Source organism: Pantherophis guttatus, chromosome 2 (genome assembly GCF_059756535.1).
Source record: "Pantherophis guttatus breed Tessera chromosome 2, ASM5975653v1, whole genome shotgun sequence".
Lineage (NCBI taxonomy): Eukaryota > Metazoa > Chordata > Lepidosauria > Squamata > Colubridae > Pantherophis > Pantherophis guttatus.
In genome coordinates, this window is record NC_142064.1 from 133415183 (window position 1) to 133437293 (window position 22111).

At 36.8% G+C, this 22111-nt stretch overlaps 1 protein-coding gene and 1 long non-coding RNA gene across 4 annotated transcripts in view; one reads left to right on the forward strand and one right to left on the reverse strand.

Moving 5' to 3' along the window:
- The window catches only part of LOC117662657 (cyclic AMP-dependent transcription factor ATF-7), a 116595-nt gene that overhangs the window by 52819 nt on the left and 41665 nt on the right, over positions 1-22111 (forward strand). The gene's annotated exons all lie outside the window — the stretch shown is intronic.
- On the reverse strand, positions 2143-12657 carry LOC117662658 (uncharacterized). Its single transcript, XR_004590479.3, has 3 exons — positions 12463-12657; positions 2874-2933; positions 2143-2278 (listed from the first exon to the last, which is right to left on the reverse strand). It is a non-coding gene; the product is annotated as an uncharacterized LOC117662658 (long non-coding RNA).

Sequence of the window (22111 nt, forward strand, 5' to 3'; positions counted from 1 at the left end):
ATGCTGAACCTCTCTAGTGATTATTCAACATAATTTCCTAAAACTATTTAAAATGCTCTACATAATAAAACAGACTTTCTGTAGAGCTGAATGTGAATTATAAAGTTTAGTAGTGTCCTTAAAACAGAAAGTCATTGACCAAAACATAAATGATGGAATCTTCTCATTAGACCAGGAATACTTGGTTATATGACCCACAACAAGCTATTATTATTATTATTATTATTATTATTATTATTATTATTATTATTATTATTATTATTATTATTTATTGAATTTGTATACCACCCTACTCCCGAAGGACTCAGGGCGGTGAACAGCCAAATAAAATACATATAATACAAATGTTAAAAAACCATTAAAATACAATTAAATAATTGGCCTGGAAAACTAAATTTAAAACACCCCAAATTCATGAGACAAATTTAAAATTTAAAATTTTAAAAATTTTAAAAAACAGTTTAAAAGAGAGGTTAGGCCAGGCCGGCCTGCTGGAAAAGAAATGTTTTGATGGCACGGCGGAAAGCGCGCAGGTCCGGGATCCTCCATATCTCTGGGGGGAGCTCGTTCCAGATGGCGGGTGCCCCCACAGAGAAGGCTCTCCCCCTGGGGGCCACCAGTCGACATTATTTGGCCGACGGCACCCTGAGGAGCCCCTCTCTATGGGAGCGTACTGGTCGGTGAGAGGCTACTGGTGGCAGAAGGCGGTCTCGTAGATACCCCGGTCCTAAGACATGGAGTGCTCTAAAGGTGGTAACCAAAACCTTGAAGCGTACCCGGAAGACCACCGGGAGCCAGTGCAGCTCGCACAGGAGGGGGGGTCACATGGGAGCGCCCCGTTGCTCCCATAACCACCTGCGCGGCCGCATTCTGGACCAGCTGGAGCCTCCGGGTGCTCCTCAAGGGGAGCCCCATGTAGAGAGCATTGCAGTAATCCAGGCGGGAAGTGACGAGGGCATGAGTGACTGTATTTAACGAGTCCCGATCCAGAAAGGGACGCAACTGGCGAATCAGGCGAACCTGATAAAACGCCCTCCCGGCCACAGCCATCAAGTGCTCTTCTAAAGACAGCTGTGAGTCCAGGAGGACCCCCAGGTTGCAAGCCCTCTCTGTGGGGGCCAACGACTCGCCCCCAATAGTCAGTGATGGCACCAACTGACTATATTGGGATGTCGGAAACCATAGCCACTCGGTCTTGGATGGGTTGAGCCTGAGTCTGTTCCTCCCCATCCAGATCCGTACAGCCTCCAGGCACCGGGACATCACTTCAAGGGCATCATTAGGGTAGGATATGGCTTACCATGGCAAAGATATGGCTAAAGAAAGTTAATTCTGATTTTTGTTCAAAAACATCAGTGATGAGTTCACTGCTTTAAACAACCATCATTGAATGCACAATTTCTAGCATGCTTGGAGCCTTTGCAAGATGGTATTATGGTTGTCATATCTGTTCACATTGGAAGGAATTTATACAGCATCTATGCCAACAGTGCAAATCCAAACTGGAGAAACTCAACCCCTGTTAGTATGGTGGTCATTTTCTTTGAATGGAAGCAACACAGGCAGAACTTTAGAATTCTGCATCAGATTTGGCAGGTGATTCTGAGTATGATTATAACATAAGCCAGCCTGTCTTTCCATGCTAAAAATCTTAGTTAAAGGATGCAACTTGGTCTTTACTTTGCTGCCTCAAATTAAACAGTTAATATTATACATTCCTTTCCTTTTTTTACCTACTTTATTAAAATCCAAGCATACAACATTGTAGATCAAGGGTCCCCAAGCCCCGGTTCGTGGACCGGCCCCAGGTCACGGCATGCCAAAAACTGATCCGTGCAAACAAATGAAGCCCCATCCGCAGGATGCAGGCAGCACATGAAAGCACGCCCTCTCCATTCTGTAGAAAAAACTCTCCACTGAACTGGTCATTGGTGCCCAATAGGTCTGGGGCCACTGTTATAGATAGCATTGTAAAGTACTTGAAGTAGAAGGCTGTAATTTCTCTGCTTTACCCTGTGCAGTTGCCAGGTAGAGATACTTTTTTATGAGTGGTACCATAATACTAGTTGCAAGGTAAGAGGCATTATACAGCCACCAAAGGGGGGCAGGGGGTCTTGGAATATTTCACTTTTTAACACTTACCACAAATCATCACTCAGATGCTGATCGCATGACTACTTTTATGTCCACCATTTCCTCAAACAATTGTCTGCTTTTTAAACCTATCCCTTGGACAATTTATTCGCCCTTAAGCCGCTGGTCTTAAGTGTGTTGTCATCTGTAGAACAACCAAGAAATCAAAAGCTCAGAACCTGAACCGGACTACAAAATATCTCCCCCCCCACTTTTTTGGACATTACTATATCATCTTATCTTGTCATATAATAGGAATAATGTTTATGGCGCTGAAGCCTCAGCTCCACTTGGCATTTAACCAACCTGGCAAGTTGTTTATTGCTTTGTATGCTCTGCCACTATAACCATTATCCCTTAAATCTCTATTCTTTGGTAATATACAATCCAGCAAATGGCTTCTGTGATTGGCTAAACATGGCATGACTCTAAGGTGTATTTTATAGCTGATATAATGCAAACCTGTATGGATTACTTTGGTCAACAAGCACTTGTATTAAAAAGAAAAGGTGGCCTTGGGAGGTGCCTCTTTCCCCACCCCCACCCCAGAACCTTTTAAGTCACAAGCTGTTCTTGCTGCTTTTGACTTCATACTAGCAAATCAAAAGGTTGCAGGGAAGGCCTTATTTTGCGTATTGCTGCATTCAAACACAGAAATGGGATTTTTTTCCCCCCTTCCTGTAAGTGCTTTGATACGTTGGTGGCCATGGAAAGTTGATTGTGACACAGAAACAACTTACTTTCAGATTGTTGTCTGAAAAACATATATCCAGTGAATGCTTCCGTCCTGTGAATATCTGCTGCAAATGAATAAATAACGCAAAAAATGATTAAATAACTCTAGAAGAAAGTGTGCTTCTTTCTATTTTAAAATGCGTTGCTCGGGGGGGGGGGAGCTAAAAAGGAAGTGTATGGTATAACAAATGCATTTATTGTATTTGAGAGAAAGACTTCCCAGTGCCAGGTGTGTGTTCCTTACACTTGAGGCAGATTCTCTTGGGAAAGATAGACAGGGCTTTAGGGAGATGCACGTTCTTTCCCAGTGGGTGCCTTTAATTCATGTTTAAAGAAAATGTCAATTCTTTCATGCCTCCCTTTTTATGAAGTCCATTTTTCACTTTTGCCTTAGTTGATATTGCTGGGATGTCATCCCCTGAAGGGTCAGCATTATTGTTCAACACTGTCCCCAGTTGTTCAGTTTTTATAGACAGGAGTACAGTTTTCCAAGTAATTCCAAAAAGATTGAACAACACAGTAGTTTGTTAAACTGATTTCATTTCTCCTTTGTTGTTTATCTAAACATTAGCATAGATCTTTTTTTACATCTCAGGGATTAAGTATTTGTATCTGCTGGCTTCAGTGGTTTTTATTATGTTAGATGATACAGTAATCTCTACAATTTTGTTAAAATTCTATTTTGCTAAAGTATGTAAATCAGCATATATTGGTGTTGATTAGATCAGTCAGTATAGATATAGATCTGATGCATAAATAACATCTTCGGTATCTATATAGCTCAGTATCCTTCCTTGTCAGTAGAGACTAAGCTTGTATAGTAAATACCTGCATGCCTGAAAGAAATATTTTCAGGTGATTTAAAAGATTCATATGTTTTAATTGAAACAAATGTTAATTTGGATTCAGAAATGCTTGTATCCAGTAGTTCATATAGGGAGATTCATGTGGAATTTTTAAATTATTTATTTTTGTAACTAATAACTTTTGTGGGTTGACAAAGCCGAATATATCAGTTGATTTCACTATTTCTTTGTTCACTAGGTTTTCATACCACAATTTAGACAGTTCTGATGCACAAAGAAAGAAAACCATTTAAATCTATTTCAGCCCGTTACTGTGAAAGCAACATCTGCAACTTAGAAACTGCAGAAGCCTAGCTCTTACAAATTGAACCCTAAATCATGTATGCATACTATGTAACTTTGCCAGTGTTGTTAAATCACATTTCCCAGCAGCATTTAACAACAAAATCAATAATAAGAGATAACATTCAGTAACATCTAGTGGGCTATAACAAGGTAACATCTTCCTGATGTCTACATGGTCACATTTATGCTGTTTTTTTTAAATAGTGCAGAGGTGATGTAGAATAAGGAGAGAATGTCTTGGGATTCTATACTGTACACAGCATATACTAAAAGAGGTGAAGGCCAAAGAACATGAGGCTGACCCAGAAGAAGATGGAGATATCAAAGACACACTACAACAGCAGCAAATAACAATGGTTCAGGCCACCAGAAATGCAAGAACTCAAGCTTTGTATCTCAATCAACACCCGAAGTAGTAAAAGAAAAAGAAGATAGAAGTGATTTGCCATTATGTTACTCTGGAATGTTTTATCATCATTCTAGTCTGCAACCCTGGGATTCCTTGATGATTTCCTGTTCAGTTCCTAATCAGATTTGACCTTGCCTGTTTTTTTTTACCAGATCAGTCAAGCTTTGCTCGTTGTTGGGATATTAAGTAATATGAGGCTGGATTTATTATAAGGCTTCCTTTTATGATCGACGCTTTAAAATCAGTAAATTGATCAGTATGTCTATGGAGATTCTCAGTCATCTAGGTAATGGTTGTCCCAAAGGTTCTTTTTCAAGAGGCAACTGGACTTCCTTTGTTTTTCCTTGAAGACATTTCACTTCTCATCCAAGGAAACTTTGATTTATATTGACTGTTCCCTAATATGATTTGATTGCTTATTTGTTCCCTATGACTATCATTAAGTGTTTCACCTTATGATTCTCAACGAATGTATCTTTTCTTTTATGTACACTGAGACCATATTGCACCAAGACAAATTCCTTGTGTGTCCAATCACACTTGGCCAATAAAGAATTCTATTCTATTCTATTCTTCAGAAGCTCATCCAAGAAGCTTCTTTAGAATTTAGAAGCAAAACATCTTCAAGAAAAAACAAAGAAAGTCCAGTGGCCTTTTGAAAAAGCACCTTTGGGATAGATCAGGGCTGTCAAACTCACGGCCCATGGACTGGCTACACCCAATTTAGCGAAGAGGAAAAAAGTCACGTGACGACGCTGTGACGTGAGATAGATGATCAGCAGATGAGATAGATGATCCTGCATTTAGAGCTGTGAGATACAGGGCCTTTTTAGTGATTTGGAAAACACTCCTCACATTCTTTGGTGATCTTCGAAAGGATTTTACATTAATCAGGTTATTTAATTAGTGAGAAGCACACTATATTAAGCTTTTAGCTGCTGCTACTTTATTTGGCATACAGTATTTTTGTTTTAATTATTTGTGGTTTTAGAAATTGAAATGCACATGTAATGAATTCTTAAAATCTAATCTGCTTTCAAAGATTTTTTTTTAACCATAGAAAGTGGACTATGACTCTATTAAACATTTTCCCCTTTAAATTTAACTCAAAAGCAATTCTATTGTAAGTGGGAATATATGCTAATTTTTAAATAATAATTTGAAAAGTCATCTGAAGCCAGCAACCATTTATTTTTTAACATGCCTATAATTTAAAAATGGCTAAACTAGTTTAATCCAAATTGGATAATAAAGAAAAACCTCCTGGGCTGAGCTTCTGTATGCCAGGTTCTAGCCTAGAATGGATTTTTATAACCAAATTATAAACCCCTTAAAAATTAGTGTTTAAAATGGAAATGTTGACAGACCTTTAACTACAAAAGCACAATAATGTGTTCTCTACTCTAAAATATAATTAAAGGCTTAAATATTATTTAATAGCCACCCTTCCAGGAATCTGAAAGCTAAGTCATTCTCATAATAAGGATTCATTGCAGAGTGTAAGAACTAGTTGAGTCCAACATGCTATGGCCTATAAGCACATGCATTTCTCTGTCAAATGTAAATTATACTATACAGTTCCCTTCCTCTTCTAAAATCCTTTTGAAATCATGTTGGTTTTGGTGTGTAGTGACCCAAAAACCTTTAATCTATAATCTGAGGAAATGTGGCCATATAGGTTGTCAGTGAGAACCCTTCCATCATGATAGGTTATTGTCTACCATGGGGTTGATTGGTAAGTTTGCTAGCTCTCATCCAGGAGGGTTGATGAGGTGGATAGCCTTTAAAGGAAATCTGGGCATTACAGTTGGTCAAGGGCAGACAGTTGACCCTTCCTCCTTCCTTTCAGATACTGTACCTGCTACTAGTTGGTCTCAAAGGAAACTCAAGGGGGTTCAGGGAACAAGAAGAGGAGAGAAAGTTAAACTGATCTATTGAATGATTAATTGATGACAGGAAATCCTAAAAATCAAGATCTTTAGTCTCTTCCAGTTCTGAATTTATAAACCTGTTCCTTGTTTATTACTCAAAATGGAAACTACTGAAAGCCCTCAATCAAATGTGTTTATATCTATGGGCAATTATCCAGTAGAAAGGGCACAGCTTTGTGTCCTTCTTCGGGCAAGTGAATACCAGCTGTATGTTAATCAAATAATGAAGCTTATCGCTTTACTCTATCCCCAGTTTCAGTGGATAATTTAAATTAAGCAGGCTGGATATGGATAATCACATATAAAAATGTGACTGTAATAGAGATTTGATATGGAAACTGATTTGGTGTAATAGAAAGCAGTACTTCTCAATCATCTTTAACATCTGCCTTGGACCTTAGAAGTAACACATTTTTATTTTAGCATTTTACCCCTTTCCTTTTTCACACACCATTATGAATAATTTAATGCGAAAAGTAGTAAATTAATGTTATAAAATCCACAGGAATAACTCAATAATCGTCAACCACTTTTTATTTTTAACTCTTCCCATAATGTTCTAAGTAAAATAGCGAAGAGCTGCCACCAACTGCAAAGGGAATTGGCATCAGGGGTGAAATGCTACCGGTTCGGGCTGGTTCACCCGAGCCAGCAGTAAAAAATGTAAAAAAGTTCCGACGATCATCTGAGGTATGCGCGATCATCGGAACTTTTTTTTTTTTACTTTTTAAGCATTTTTTTTACTACCGATTCTCCGGAACCAGTAGTTAAAAATGCTTTAAAAAGTAAAAAAAAAACCAAAAAAAAGTTCCGACGATCATGTGTCACTCAGCTGATCGTCGGAACTTTTTTTTTTTTTTTAAGTTTTTAAAAAGTCTCGGACGATCGCTTGGCACAGCTGTGATCGTCTGAGCCTTTTTAAAAACTTTTAAAAAGCATTTTTTCACTACCTATTTGTCCAAACCGGTAGTAAAAAAATGCTTTTAAAGAGTTTTTTAAAAGGTTCCCAAGATTTGTGCATGTACGTGCACAGCGTGCACTTGGCCCACAGTGTGCATGTACAGCCAGCAAACCGGTTCAGGTTTCACCACTGATTGGCATCCCAGTTGCCATCAAAGTAGACACCAAAGAAATGATACACTATGGAAACAAAATTGCCTTTCTGTTATGTGGTACTTACAGAATAATGTTATCAATATTTCCATTTTCTATTTGGCCAACATTTGTGTTGTGATAACATTATAAAGAAACAATTATTGGAATAGTTCAAGCAACCTATTATGGCTAAATTGCAGTGTTCTAGCTGATACAAAGCAATAGGTAAAAACTGACATTGAGAAAATTGCTACTAGCTTCAGTTCTTCGGCTTTTAACATATAATATAGCTTCCCTGGGAATCATAGCAGGCCTTTTCCAGTGATTAACCTGGCAGTGTCTGAAAGACAAATTCTCTAATTAACTACAGAAATATGGTATCAGAGGAAAGATGGATGAGCAGTTTCCCACATACGATGAGATTATCCTTCCCAATCTCATAACTTTTAGGTGTGTTGCAATTTTCCTAATTATACCTGCCTTTGTGGCTATATTGGCTAGGGTGTACAGGAATTGTATTCCAACACATAAAAGAGACAGAAGGTTGAAAGTTGCATTGTAACATTCCTCTGTAATTTAGCATACACAAGTTCTCTCCCAAATTGGAACAGTATTCAGTGTTTTATATAACTACAGGTGGAGAATATTGCCAAGAATGACTATACTATCAAAATCTCCCCCAATAATGCAGCATTAAATAGTTTAGGAAATTACAATCCTGGAACAGAATTCAGGGATCTGGTCTCTCTTGCCTTGGGTGGAAAAAATATTCGTGACTCTGCTATCAGAAAAGAATGGGATAAGAAAGTTATAAGGAAAACCTTTGGCTTGCTAAAAAGAACTTTAATACTCATCATAGATTCAACAGAAAGCATCTTGTTGATCCATTAGACTTCTGGAGGAAAGTTCTACAGACAGATAGGTCAAAAGTGGAACATGAGTTTTGTTTCTGATGCAAACCACATCCCACCATAAGAACCTCATGCTAATTGTCAAGCTTGAGTTGATAGCGTCATGGTTTGGGAATATTTGCTGTTTCAGGTCCTGGATGAGTCGCTATCATTGAAGGAAGCAAGAGCTGAAGCTGAAATACAAGTATCATGCAGCAGCAGCAAGAAAATGACCTAAACATGTGGTATAAGCAAGTCTTTAAGAGAATGAATGAATAGGAACAAATTCAGTGTTTTGGAATGTCCTACCCCTAAATCCCATAGAAATGTTATAGCAGGATTTAAAATAGTACCAAGTTGAAGCAATTTGCTATAGAGATATGGATCAGAATTCTTACCCAGCAGTAGATTACTATCCAAGTTATTGGTGCAGAGAATATCTGCATGGGATGTGATCTCATCACTCCCCCACAGCACTGGCAAATGTGTGCTGTTTACTGAGGATAGCTGCAATCGTGCCATTCCTGTCTTTGTGAACTCCCATTTTAAACTATTCCCAGTTTTAGCTTCAAGTTTACATAGCTATGACAATCTGATTGCAGTAAATTAGAGCACTTTGGTTTTTTCCTTATGTGCAAGAGTTTGAGTTGTAGAGGTATCTGCCGTGCCTCACCTGCAGCACCCTTGGAAACTTCATGAAGATTTTGTATACTATCATTTTGCAAATTAGAAATGGCAAGTACTGAACTTCAGCCAATGAAAGAATGTACAATTATATAAGAAGCTTATAAAACTCTAAATAGTGCTTGTTGCAACAAGCATAGTGGCACAGTAGTGACCTTTTTTAATTCGGTAATTTTGAAAAAGTACGTTGCACCTCTATAAAATAGCCATCTGTATTGGTGTGCCAGTTTTGGTATATTTTGTACAATATCAGTGTATCAGTTTGATATCGTGGTTAAAGGCATTGAGCTAGAAACAGGGAGACTGTGAGTTCTAGCTCCAGTGGGGTGACCTTAAGCTCTAGTCACTTTCTCCCAGCCCTAGGAAGGAAGCAATGGCAAAAACACTGAAGAAAACTTGCCAAGAAAACCACAGGGACTTGTCCAAGCAGTCTCCAAGAATCAGACATGATTGAGGAGAAGGAAAAAAAGTGTTGCATTTCTTTGAAATAACCATCTATATACATTAAACGCCACATTGCCAAGAAATCCAAGTTTACAAATCCAGTTCTAAATTCAACTTAGCATTTGTCATAGTTTTGTTTCTCCAGAAATTAGGGTGCTTTCCCTGATTTTCCTTTTCTCCCTCACAAAAACTTCTGAGGCTTCTCCAGTCAGTTTCTTAGAAATGTTATGAGCCTGTTAAATATGCAGTCCTGCTATCCCTGGCGTTTTAGAAGTCATAGAATACAGTGACTTTCCCAACCCTGGAGTATAGGAGAAATGTTCTCTTTGGAAATAGAAATCCAAGTCCAGTTAACTTATCCTCCCATCCCCACCCCAGCAAATATTAAAGCCTCTAGTAGTCCTTATCTTTATGATGTGAAGTGTGTGGGAAGGGGGGGGGGGAATACATGGGCATTGAGTTGGTATACCAACTACATCCCTACACCTACAAAATGGAGTATGGAATAACATCATTCTGGAGCTAATTAGTAGAACATAATTTGTTATCAAGGGGGCAAAAATATCTCACTGACCAACAGCAAATAAGGTTAAATTAATTGTTACCTGTCTTGCTGAGTTTATGCTATGATTCCTGGGAGTCCTGTAATCAAATGGTAAGGTCTCTTCATTAAGGTGCAGTAATTGGGAAAGTAGCTGTTTTAAAATAATTTTGGAATCTTAGGATTCTTGGCTCTTACGCTATGTATCAGACTTGGTGGATACATAACAGAATTACAGCAATGCTTAGACACTGCTGTGATCAGATTAGAAAGTGCTTAATCAGACATTTTTGCGAATTCATAGAGGCTTTTTCAAAACAAATGTGTTGAGGCTTGAGAAAAAATTACTTTGGTATGACTCTTCCTACATAATGAGTACGCGAATCTGGCTTTTCACATAAGGCAAAGTTTTGTTATTATACATAGCAGCAACAGAGCATGACCAGAAATTTTATATAAATACACATTTGCATTCCTACTTCTTGTCTGAAAGTATTCAAAAACCTTTCACCAACTGCATCTGTGCAGGACCTCTGAAACCCAGCCAACTGCTGTAAAGCATGTAACAACATGGAAGGGCCTCCAAGATATTTTTGGCCGTGCATACACATGAAAAATCTCATAAGTGAAAAGTTCAATGAGGGTCTTTATTTTTACAAGGATGAGAGGGAATTTCCTACGTAGGTCAGTGCAGATTGAGATTTTATGTATCTTTTGTTTTCTGTAGTTATTTGAAAATAGCTGTTTAAACATTTCTTTCCCATTCAGGAGCATGCCCCTGCTGCTTTATTTTTTGGTTTTGTTCTTTAGCATTAAGAGCCATATTCGCTTCTGTTCAGGGTTATACTTTTAAAATATTTGTTTTGATTAGGGCTGGTCCTTTGTGAGCACATTTAGACACATATATATCATTTTAAAATTTGGTGGGAAAAGAAGAATAGATAAGTACACGTTGTTAAATGTTTAGATGTAGATTAACTCAACTATATCTTTTTTGAGCAATTTGTTATTAAAAATGATTCTAGAAAGATTTTTAAAACTACAGAAATATAGAAGAAAAATAGAAAAAGATTAAGATTATGAAAGGGTAAGAGAAGAAATGAAGTTAACAAAATAGCAAGAAAAAAATATCTAAAGAAGTGACTTAGGTGGGTCTAGGTAGGACAACTCCCTTGTCAAGGGACAAGTTTCCACAGGACAATTCAATGCTGTATTAATCATTTCATTCAGTTACTTTTATTATTGATTACCATATTTTCCTCAAAATTATTGTAATCCTTGTATTTCTGGATTGTCTTTATTTTATTATTATTGGCCACAATTCTCTCGAAATTAATTTAACTTTTGTATTTTTTTATTTTATTTTTTTTTAATTTGATTTATATGCCGCCCTTCTCCGAAGACTCAGGGCGGCTTACAATGTGCTCAGCAATAGCCTTCATCCTTTTGTATATTTATACAAAGTCAGCTTATTGCCCCCACAACTGGGTCCTCAATTTACCTACCTTAGAAAGGATGGAAGGCTGAGTCAACCTTGAGCCTTGGCGAGATTCGAACCCTGCAGTAATTGCAGGCAGCTGGTCTTAATCAGCTTAATATCAGGGTGCCTTAAACCCCTGTACTACCAAGGCTCTACCAATTTGTTGAATTGTCCTATGGTGAGTAGGCCACAGTGAGTTGTCCTCTTCCAATTATAAACATAGCAATCTCCACCTTCCCATATTGCATATTATAGTTGCATTCTTCCCATAAACAAAGCTTTTAATCAATAAATCTCAAAAATTAGCAGTTACTTTTTTTATCCATTTTCAATGTTTTATAAAGATTTCCCAAACTCAGCCCTCTTCACAATCTATTCCTCCATTATAAGCGTTTCTGTAATCTTCCGTCTTTGGCCATATAAAACCAATTCTCCATAATTTTTTTACATGGATGTCCCTAAATCTTAATTACAAAAGTTCCAATTTCCTCTGAATGTTAATTTTTTAAAACTCTGCATCACCATGTATTTGTATGCAATATCTTTTCACTTTTTCACAAGTCCATCATGTATGATCAAATGTCCATTCAAGTTTTTCACATTTCCAACAACGATTAAAAGTATTTTTAATTCTATTTTTATCTTACTCTATTGCTGGTACTTCTTAATCTGTATTAAATCTTAATTGTGCATATGAGAATCGTTGAAAACCAGATCCCTCTGAGGTCAATTGTTTTCTCAATTTCATCTTAAGCTCCCCATTTTCCTTTGCTAGCAAGTCTTTACATGTTAACCATTTGTCTTTGCCAATTGTTCTTTTCTATAACATACTTCTTGAGCTGAAGCCAACAAAGCCTGGGTTTGTATATCTATTCCAGATTTGTAATACAGTATAGCATTCCGAGCAGAATGATTTTTAAAATTTAAGTTTACTTTATCATACTGAACTATATCTATCTCTCTTCTTACCTTTCACTTTCATTTCTAAAATAACCTTGGGAGAAGACTTTAAAAATAGTTTGATTACTAGATTTGCTTTATTTGGGATTCAATATTTTAAATAAGAGATTATTTTTTTTCCAAGCAAATGAGTTATGAGGGAGACCCCCCATCACGCATTTCAAGCTTGCAGTGGCAGTTGGTCAGACTGCAGGAAGAGTTCTCTTCAGCCAAAGACTTGCATAGATCAAAATTTTTGATTGCTCATTTGTTTTTGCCAAGTGTTTTTAATGATCTCACAATTAAGCTAGTATCATATCAAATGAGTCAGGAGAATACCTTGTTCTGAGTTCATCACGCCCACCAACCTGTGATTTTGTTTCATTTTATTGCTAATCTACCCCCTATCCATATATGATTCCTCTCATAATATTTCTCCTGAAATCTTCAGAAAATGTATAAAATAAAAAAATGTGTACCTCGTTAATATACTTTTTTTGCAATAAGAAATATTCCATGTTTATTACTCTTTACTTCTATGTTTAAATTATGAATTGATAATGCATTATGTTATTAAATATCTTTCTTGGGGGATGTTTATTATGAGAAGCTGCCGTTATCATGCTGGGGTGTTGTTAGTCCTCTATTCTATGATAACTTCTTATGCTGCTAGAAGTCAATATTACAAGACAGTTTCTAGAGAGGACTGTATGTGTGTTTTCCTCCTGACCGCCATCCTTTGTTTTATTTATGAATGATACATGTTGCTTCTAGCCTATTGTATATTGCTTATTGAGGAAAGAAAATGAGTTAATTATCCGATTGTGAATTATAACTTAATTTCCATCTACCATCTGCCTATATTGGAATGAACTAACCTATGCTACTGGGTTTAAGCCTAAGGCAAATAGTGCTTTGAACTATCTCTACTAGATTTGAAATTTTGGATTTTGGAGCAGGAAGCTTTTAATGTTTTTTAGTTTAACTTTCCAAACTTTCCAAATTTTGCTTAATTGGTTTTGAATTAAACTCTTTAAGAAAGGAGACATACGGTAGCTTTAAAACTGCATTTTAAAGTATTGGCTTCAATCTGACTCACAAATAAATGACCTAGTAATACTGAGGCTTTCAGTGGCTCTTTCTCTTGACACATGGTGGACACAGCAGACTATTATTCTATGAAAGTTCTTGAATTATTTAAGACAGGGGTGTCAGACTCAAGGCCTGGGGGCCAAATCTGTCCCACAGGGTGCTTAGATCAGGCCCGTGGGGCCGCCCTGGAAATGGCAAGGACCAGCCAGCAGTGCCTCTGCCAGCGAAAATGGAGCTCAAGAAGACTGCACGCCAGAACTTACAGCAAAATTGTTTGATGGCTGTTCCAGTTCAGAGTGCATATGGCTCAATACCAGGCTGTTTTTGCAGAAAGAGAAAGAAATGGCAGTATAGGAATAACAGTGAGTTAGAGGAGATTCAGTAAGTGACAGGCTATTAGTCGGTGATAGATTTGAAGAAGTTCCAGGTATAACTTTCCACAGTTCAAGTCAAAATAAGCCCTCCTTGAAAACCTGGGGAGCTATTGTCAGTCAGTATCATTAGTACTAGAATAGCTGGTTGGATCATTATGGATCAATAGCTGGTTGGATATTATTTGTCACTGGCTCTGAAACAGTAAATCCCTATTCTAAGAAAACTTGTAAAGCTATATGATTATCAGAACATTCTCCATTAGTTTTTTTTTTTTTTAATTTGATTTATATGCCGCCCTTCTCCTGAGACTCAGGGCGGCTTACAATGCGTTAAGCAATAGCCTTCATACTTTTGTATATTTATACAAAGTCAGCTTATTGCCCCCACAATCTGGGTCCCCATTTTACCTACCTTAGAAAGGATGGAAGGCTGAGTCAACCTTGATTAATTAAATCAATTAATTAAATATTTTAAAGCAGTACAGCCATACTCTTTCAGCAAATGAGTGCTAATTCAGATTTTTCTCATTCACCCAGGCTCAAAAAATGTTGTGAACCTTGTACAATTTTGAGTGCAGAATATCTTCCTGTTATCGCTAACTTAAGTCAGACTTTAAAAATAGTATATATTCCTGTGTGTAACAAAATTTCTCAAGAACTAACTCGACTATTAAACCAGCAGGATGACACCAGAAAAAATGACTTAGTTTGTTTTTATTATTTATTTATTTATTTTATTTATTTGCATCCCACATTTATTATGTTTATAAATAATTCAAGGTGGCGAACATATCGAACACCCCTTTCTTCTCCTATTTTCCCCACAACAATCCTGTGAGGTAGGTTGGGCACAGAGAGAGAGAGAGAGAGAGAGAGAGAGACTGGCCTAAAGTCACCCAGCTGGCTTTTCATGGGACTTGAACGCAGCCTCTTGTTTTCTAACCTGATGCCTTACCCACTAGACCAAACTGGCTCTCCTACAATAATCCATAAAAGTAGGCAAATTGCCTATAACTCTGACTCTCGGTGTTTATCAAGTTGTCAACTAAAGATAAAAACAACAACAAAGTGGAGCAGAAAAACAGTAGCCTCAAGCGAAGTTCACAGTTTAGACGTGTCCCAAAGTCCCAGGTGACTAACTCGGCTAAAGAACTGATTTTTTTTTCTAGGTGCTTGTGGCTGTACAAGTGAGGACATATCTGTGTTATTGAACTGCCAAAAGGTGTGCAGATAATCACATTCTCAAGTGTCTATTAAAGATACGGAGGCATTTGGTGGTAACAGCAAAGGAAAGTCAAATTCTGCCCTCAAATTTAGTTCAGTAAGTGGAGATGTAAAGCTCCCCTCAAGGAGGGGGGGAAAAATAGGCAGAGAGAACATATGATTAAGATCTGACAAATGCCCACACAGAAAGGTTCTAAATAGAAGTTTTCCTTCCATCTCTGTGAATCAACAAGGTATGTCTGCCAATCCAGTTGGAACTTTAGGATGCAAACTGAGCCAATGCAGCTTATAGATGAGACCATAGAAAACAGCAAAGAGGGACGCCTGCGTAATAATTGCAAAGCATGTGCACATGAACACCCTGTTCTGTTTCTTCCTCCGTAATATAACACATGAGGTTTCAGATTGCTGCAGGTTCCACTTCGTACATTCTAACAGTAAACAAAATATTGGGAGTCTGGTAAGTGCCTGAAAATGAATGGGCAAGTGGGATTGCAAGGAACTTGCTGTTCTGAAGGGAGCCCCTGAAGACTGCGTGAAGGTGACACTCTTGGGAAATATGGCATCTTGTTTGCATGTAACAATCTTAATGATACATGCTAGCAAAACAAATCCTGTGTTTTTAAGCTACCAGCTCTGTTTTTAAAATGATAACAATCAAAACAAGCAACATCTTCATGGACTGGTTAAACAATTTTTTTAAAAAAAATTACCATTCAGAGATTACTTTTTTTGTGTAAAAATGATGCAGGATAGAGAATTCAGAAGGCACAGCAAAATAAAGCGATAAATTATCCACTAGTCAAATCTTGTTAAAACACATTTTTATTATAATAGAGGGTATGCAAATTTATCCATCATAAGCAAAAAAGCTACAGGACTATCAAACGCTCTGAAAATTACCACCCAATAAACATTCCTGTATAAAAACTAGACAACCAAATTAAGAAAATCTTTAGCATACTAGCCAAAATGGATAAATCACAAAACAAGAGCAACACACATGGTGAAAAACAGCGCAACTATCCTCTCACAGTTCTATAGACAGCCAAAAAATACGTGAACCTGACATCCTGTCCTGAATGCCCATATTGGTACTTGGTAAATGGCTGTGAATACTTCATCAGCTCTGATTAAACTGCTTTAAAAATAATAAAAGACCTTAGAATAGAAGAGCACAAAATATGATATCCTTCATCACCACTCTCTTCGCATCAATTGCCCCCAAACTAGCCCCAAAAAATTATTCTTTTATACAAAATACCCAACCTTAATTGAATACATACATTTGCACACATAGAGAGAAAGCAAAATTTATGGATCTTACAGGAGGCCCTGTGATGGGATCCACCATTTCCGAACTCATAGCAGAAGCAGTAGTACAACACGAAATTATAATCCTCCTACTAATTCAACCAACTAATATGGATGTGCTATGTAGCTGACACCTTTTTCATATTTAAAAAGAATACTTAGAAAATACAACTTAATGGACTATATGTTAGATAGAATCGTATTTACAAAAGAAAAAAAAAAACAGGCTACCACATTTTCCTCATTAGAAGAAACATCAACATAGTACAAACACAAATCCAGTGGAAAGCAAACCACAGAACAATAACAACACAGAAAACAAAAAATAAAGACCCTATTCAGATGAGACATAACATTCGGGAGCACGCTGAAATTTTAAAAAGGAGAAATAATCTACCCACATGATATATTTTAACACAATGGATACCCACACACATTCATCAAAAAGTACATATCACTAAAATCAACAGCAGACATTTCAACCCATGAAACAGATAGCCCTCATTTAAGTCAAAGACCTTGCAGAGTTTACTAGCAACTTACTTTAGCTATTTAGCACAATTGTGGTGCACAAATCAATCCCTACAAAATATTCCAAACCCCAATACAAGTAAAATAGTAAGTTTAAGAATTTTCAGCAGAACATATTCATGAACACCAGCTGTCAGAAGATATGTGTGTTCTGACAACTGTCTGGATTAGCCTCTGACAAGGCAAGTTTTTTTAGAAAAAGTTTGCCCTTGTTTCATTCCTAGGTCTGAGAGAGACTGACTGTCCTACATTTTGTGTCTTAAGGCAGGAGCAGAAGTCACTGTCTCACAGTTTCTAGCCTGGTGCCTTAAGCAATAAACCAATCTGGCTCCCCAGAAGATATGACAAAACTACTAATCTCCCTCCTCCTCAGTCATAACCTCAATTGAGAAGTAATGGAAACAAGCAACTGGTAGAAAAGCCAGAGTAAAAAAAAAATATGCAAGGGGATTCTTAAAAACATGGCACTTTGATTGTAGACTATCTATGAATCTTATCAAAATATATTTCCCCCAACCCAACATTAACATATGAGTTTAGCACACAGGAAATTATCCACCATCAGCCAACAGCTAGATGAACTATAACCATCTCCATATCAACCTAGTAATCAAAATCTACTACAATGCAACAAGACCCAGTTTGTTGAATTGGTTAAGACATCAGGCTAGAAACTGGGAAACTCTTCCCCAGTGATCCATCCACTTTCAAAACAAGCAACAGAGAAGGCTTTCACACCCTGCTTATCAATGAACTTTTGTTTCTTCAAAACACCTTCACGGAAGATGTTACCGTGTAGGGTAATAAAATAGCCAAAACTCAAGCTCGGAGAGCATCATCATAATCATCAATGTTATTACTATGGTTAGATTTTTATCATATCTTTTTATCTGTCTGTCTATCTCTCTGTCTCAAGGTGGTGAACATAATCCTGCTTCCTATTTTCCCCACAGCAACATCCCTGTGAGGTAGGTTGGCCTGAGAAAGAGTGACTGGTCCAAAGTACCCCAGATGGCTTTCATGGCTAAGAAGACTCACAGTCTTCTGATTTCCAGGGCAGCATCTTACACTATACTAAACTGGCATGCACACTTTCTTAGTTAGACATAATAGTTGGTGCTTTTAAAAATGACTGTAATTCCTGAAGTTTTGATTTTTCTGGCTTTGTTAGGAACATATTAAAAGGCATATTTGAAAGTAAAATAGCCCCTCAAAGGACTAATGTTACGTTTGGGCATTGTAATATATAATTTATAGTATAGTATTGTATAGTTACCATACAACAGACTTTAAGTTTGTCACCCCCTTCAAGTGTCTGTCTGGTTAAGATATATTCTGCCTTTACACTATAAGTACAGTGCTCAGGTGGTTCAGGGCACTTTAAAATTGGAAAATAAATTGCAGAACAACAAAACATTACAAAACAATAGCAATAAAACTGACAAATTTAGCCAATAAAAACAATTTAAAAACAAGGAGTCAGCACAATACCACCTCAGCCCTGAAGTCAAAAGTTGCTGGAATCAAAGTATCTTAATTGGTTATCAGAAGGGAAGAAGATAAGGGGACAAAAGTTACCTCTAGAAAATCCACAATTTAGGTACAAGTACAGAAAATGATGACCCAGTTCATCACGACTGAGCCTGTTTTACCTCTTGTTTTAAGAGTTTTTAAGTTTGAATTGTACTCTTTCCCCCAAAGAATAATATGTTTTATGTTGTTTAAGAATTCACACCAACCTGGTATTTTCTGCTTTGTGTTTGTTCCTTTATTGTTTGCCTTATTACTTTTGTTTTTTTTTATTTCCTGCTATTATTTTATGTGGGTCATTGATTGCAATAAAGAATAGATAAATGAAAATTATATACCTTAGCGAATAGGGTGGAGGTGTCCAACCTTGGTAACTTTTAAGATTTCTGGACTTCAACTCCCAGAATTCTCCAGCCAGCTGAAGTCCACAGGTCTTTTTTTTTTTTTACATTATTTTTTTTTAAACAAAAACATAAAACACATCTTTTCAAAACGAAGCTTTTGCTCTGGTCACATATTAAGGCAAATCATTAACAAATCTTATTTTTCAATTAACACAACTAAATATTTTAAAACAAGTATTTCCCTCAAATCTATATAACTATGCCATTAGCCCTAAAAACCCGTTACTTAAATCTTATATCCTAACCAATTATCAATCCATTTTCTCTTTCATTTGCTTAGATAGATATATTTTAACAATATAAATCATACAATTATATTAAACATTCCAAAAAATTTTAATTTCAACGTACCCATTTTTTTTCTAACTATTAAATTCAAAATTTATACTCTTTATTTCTATTATTAAACCTATCTTATTCATTTTATCTTAACTATCACTCTCAACATACATCCCCTCACTTTAATTATCCCACTTCATTTTATATTTTCCTTAAAAAAAAAAACCCAACGTTATTATCTTTATCTTTGTTGTTAAACCAATCATTTTTATTTCTTGGTTATTAAACACAGCATAACCATTTATTTATTTTGGCTGTTGAACACAGCATATCCTTTTTTATTTTTTGGCTGTTACACAGCATGCCCTTTGTTTGGCTGTTAAACAGCATATTAATTTTTGTTTTTTGGCCGTTACACGGCATATTCAGTTTGGTTTGGCTGTTACACAGCATAATCATTTTGTTAGGCTGTTCAACACAGCAAATTATAACTTTTTCGCTATTAAGCACAGCATATTCATAGTTGGTTTAACTATCAATCTCTACTTAAACCTCTCTTTGTTGTTTCCATCCATCTGTGCATTGCTTTTTCACATAATCTTATTTTTCTGTATCCTTTTTCATAACATTGAGACATGGTTCTTGCTTAATACATATCTTTAACTGTATTTATAAATTCCTTTTAACATTTTCAATTAAGCATATTTATCCTTGTTCTTTTCCTTAGCATTTTGACATTAAAACATAGTTCTTGCATCAAGCATATCTTTACATGTATTAATTAATTTCTTTTAACATTCTTAATTTCTATAAAAACCTCCCTTTTATTATTACAATCCATCTTTATTTTATTTTTAATCACATTATCTTCATTTCCTCGCATGCAAACCTTCCTTCCATTTTCCAAATTTTTAATTTTTTTCTCCATAAATCACATTAGAGAGCCTTGGTAGTACAGGGGTTTAAGGCACCCTGTTATTAAGCTGGTTATTAAGATTAAGACCAGCTGCCTGCAATTACTGCAGGGTTCGAATCTCGCCAAGGCTCAAGGTTGACTCAGCCTTCCATCCTTTCTAAGGTAGGTGAAATGAGGACCCAGTTTGTGGGGGCAATAAGCTGACTTTGTATAAATATACAAAAGGATGAAGGCTATTGCTGAGCACATTGTAAGCCGCCCTGAGTCTTCGGAGAAGGGCGGCATATAAATCTAATTAAAATTAAAAAAAATTAAATCTCTTTTCTTATTTTTATTCCAGATACGATGTATCAAGTTTTTTTCTTTTGAGGCTGCGCTTAATCCTTTTTCTATTCCTGCGCCAACATTTAAATTGTTACTATTTCAACTGTAGGAGTTCCATTGTAAATTTCTTTTCTTTTCACCATAATCAGCTGCCTGCATACCGAAAAGAAAAATCCTCCACAGAATTCGGTAATTTTTATCTATAAAACTCAGAGTTTCCCATAACAAAGGAAAGTTACAAAGTTCCTCTTTACGCCAGATGGTGTCTCTCTATAATCCACATTTTCCATTAGTCATGCAAGACTCCATTTTATTTATTATTATATAACCATCCAATTTCTTTTTTCTTATTTCTTCTTCTTTTAATTAAAAAAATATCAAATCTTCTTTTTTAAAATCCAGTTCAAATTTTAAAGTGTTTAGTCTTTTAACCATATCTCCAGATTAATTCTCTTAATTCTGTTCCAAAATTAGTTATTTCTCGGGTCTTTGTCTCTTTAAAGTTGTAGTTTTAAAAAGTTTTTCCAAAGCCCCTTTGTTGCATAGCTGCTGTTTTAGGCTAGGGGTCTTCTAATTATTAGTAATGTTCCAAACGTTGTTACAAGCCTGGGCTGTTGTCACTCACCCGGCTTCAAAGAGCTCCGTTTTTCTCCGCTTTCCTCCAGCACTTTTCTTGCCCGGTTGTCACAGCTTCATGGCAGCCGCCATGGCTGCCGCTGCCGACTCACAGAGGGTTCCCTCCGACCTCCGAGGAACTTGCCTGTTCCTCTCGGTCGTCCGAGGCACCCCTCTTCTTCCCCCGTCCCTGCAGAACGGTTTCGGTCTGAAGATCCATCGGCGGCGGTTCGGCAGCCGGGGTTTTCGCGGGGCTCATCAGAGCCCGCTATTTCCCCGACTGTCTCACCGCGACGCCAAACCGGAAGTCAAGTCCACAGGTCTTAATGTTGCCAAGTTGGGACACCCCTGAATAGGATATACATCCTTAGAGGTTATTGAAGCAAGTAGAAATTATGACATGGGGTTCCTAATTATTTTAGAGAAGTCTGTGGTTCCCAGAAGGGCAGGAAGACAGTTTACCCATGACTATCAATTATTTCTTGCATTGTACCACCTCAGCAAATTTTAGGAACAGTAAGGCTATATAAAGACCAGACTTGTATTCCATGTGTAGATGCAGCATGTAATTAAACAATGGTCCAGTTCCATGTATCATCAAACTACAGTAATCAGTGATGAACTTGTGAGCTTGGGTATCAGTAATTATTTGTTTTGTATTCAGCTCCTTGTGAGTGAACTGACAGTGGGATAAAGGGAGAGAATGTGGAACATTTGCTAAGACAAATGTTGTTTATCAGGGATTGGACAAGAGATTTAAACAATGCAAGGAAATTCCACAAATGACCTGAATATTATCAATTTATAGTTAGTGCATGCAGTTGGATCACAAAGGCCATTTTCTGTGTTGTGATACAAGTGATGCTACAGGATTTCAAACATCTGTGGTGGGATTACTTGTCTAAAAGTAGCATAATTTAGGTTATTACAGGAACATACAAGTAAGTCTCCATGCTTCTGTATTTCTCAAATGATGCATATAGGCTGGCCGCAGTGGGAAACCCTGTTCAAATCATTTTGTGGTAACAATCAAAACTTGATTATAGCTGGACAGTTTTACTAAGAGGGTCACTAAT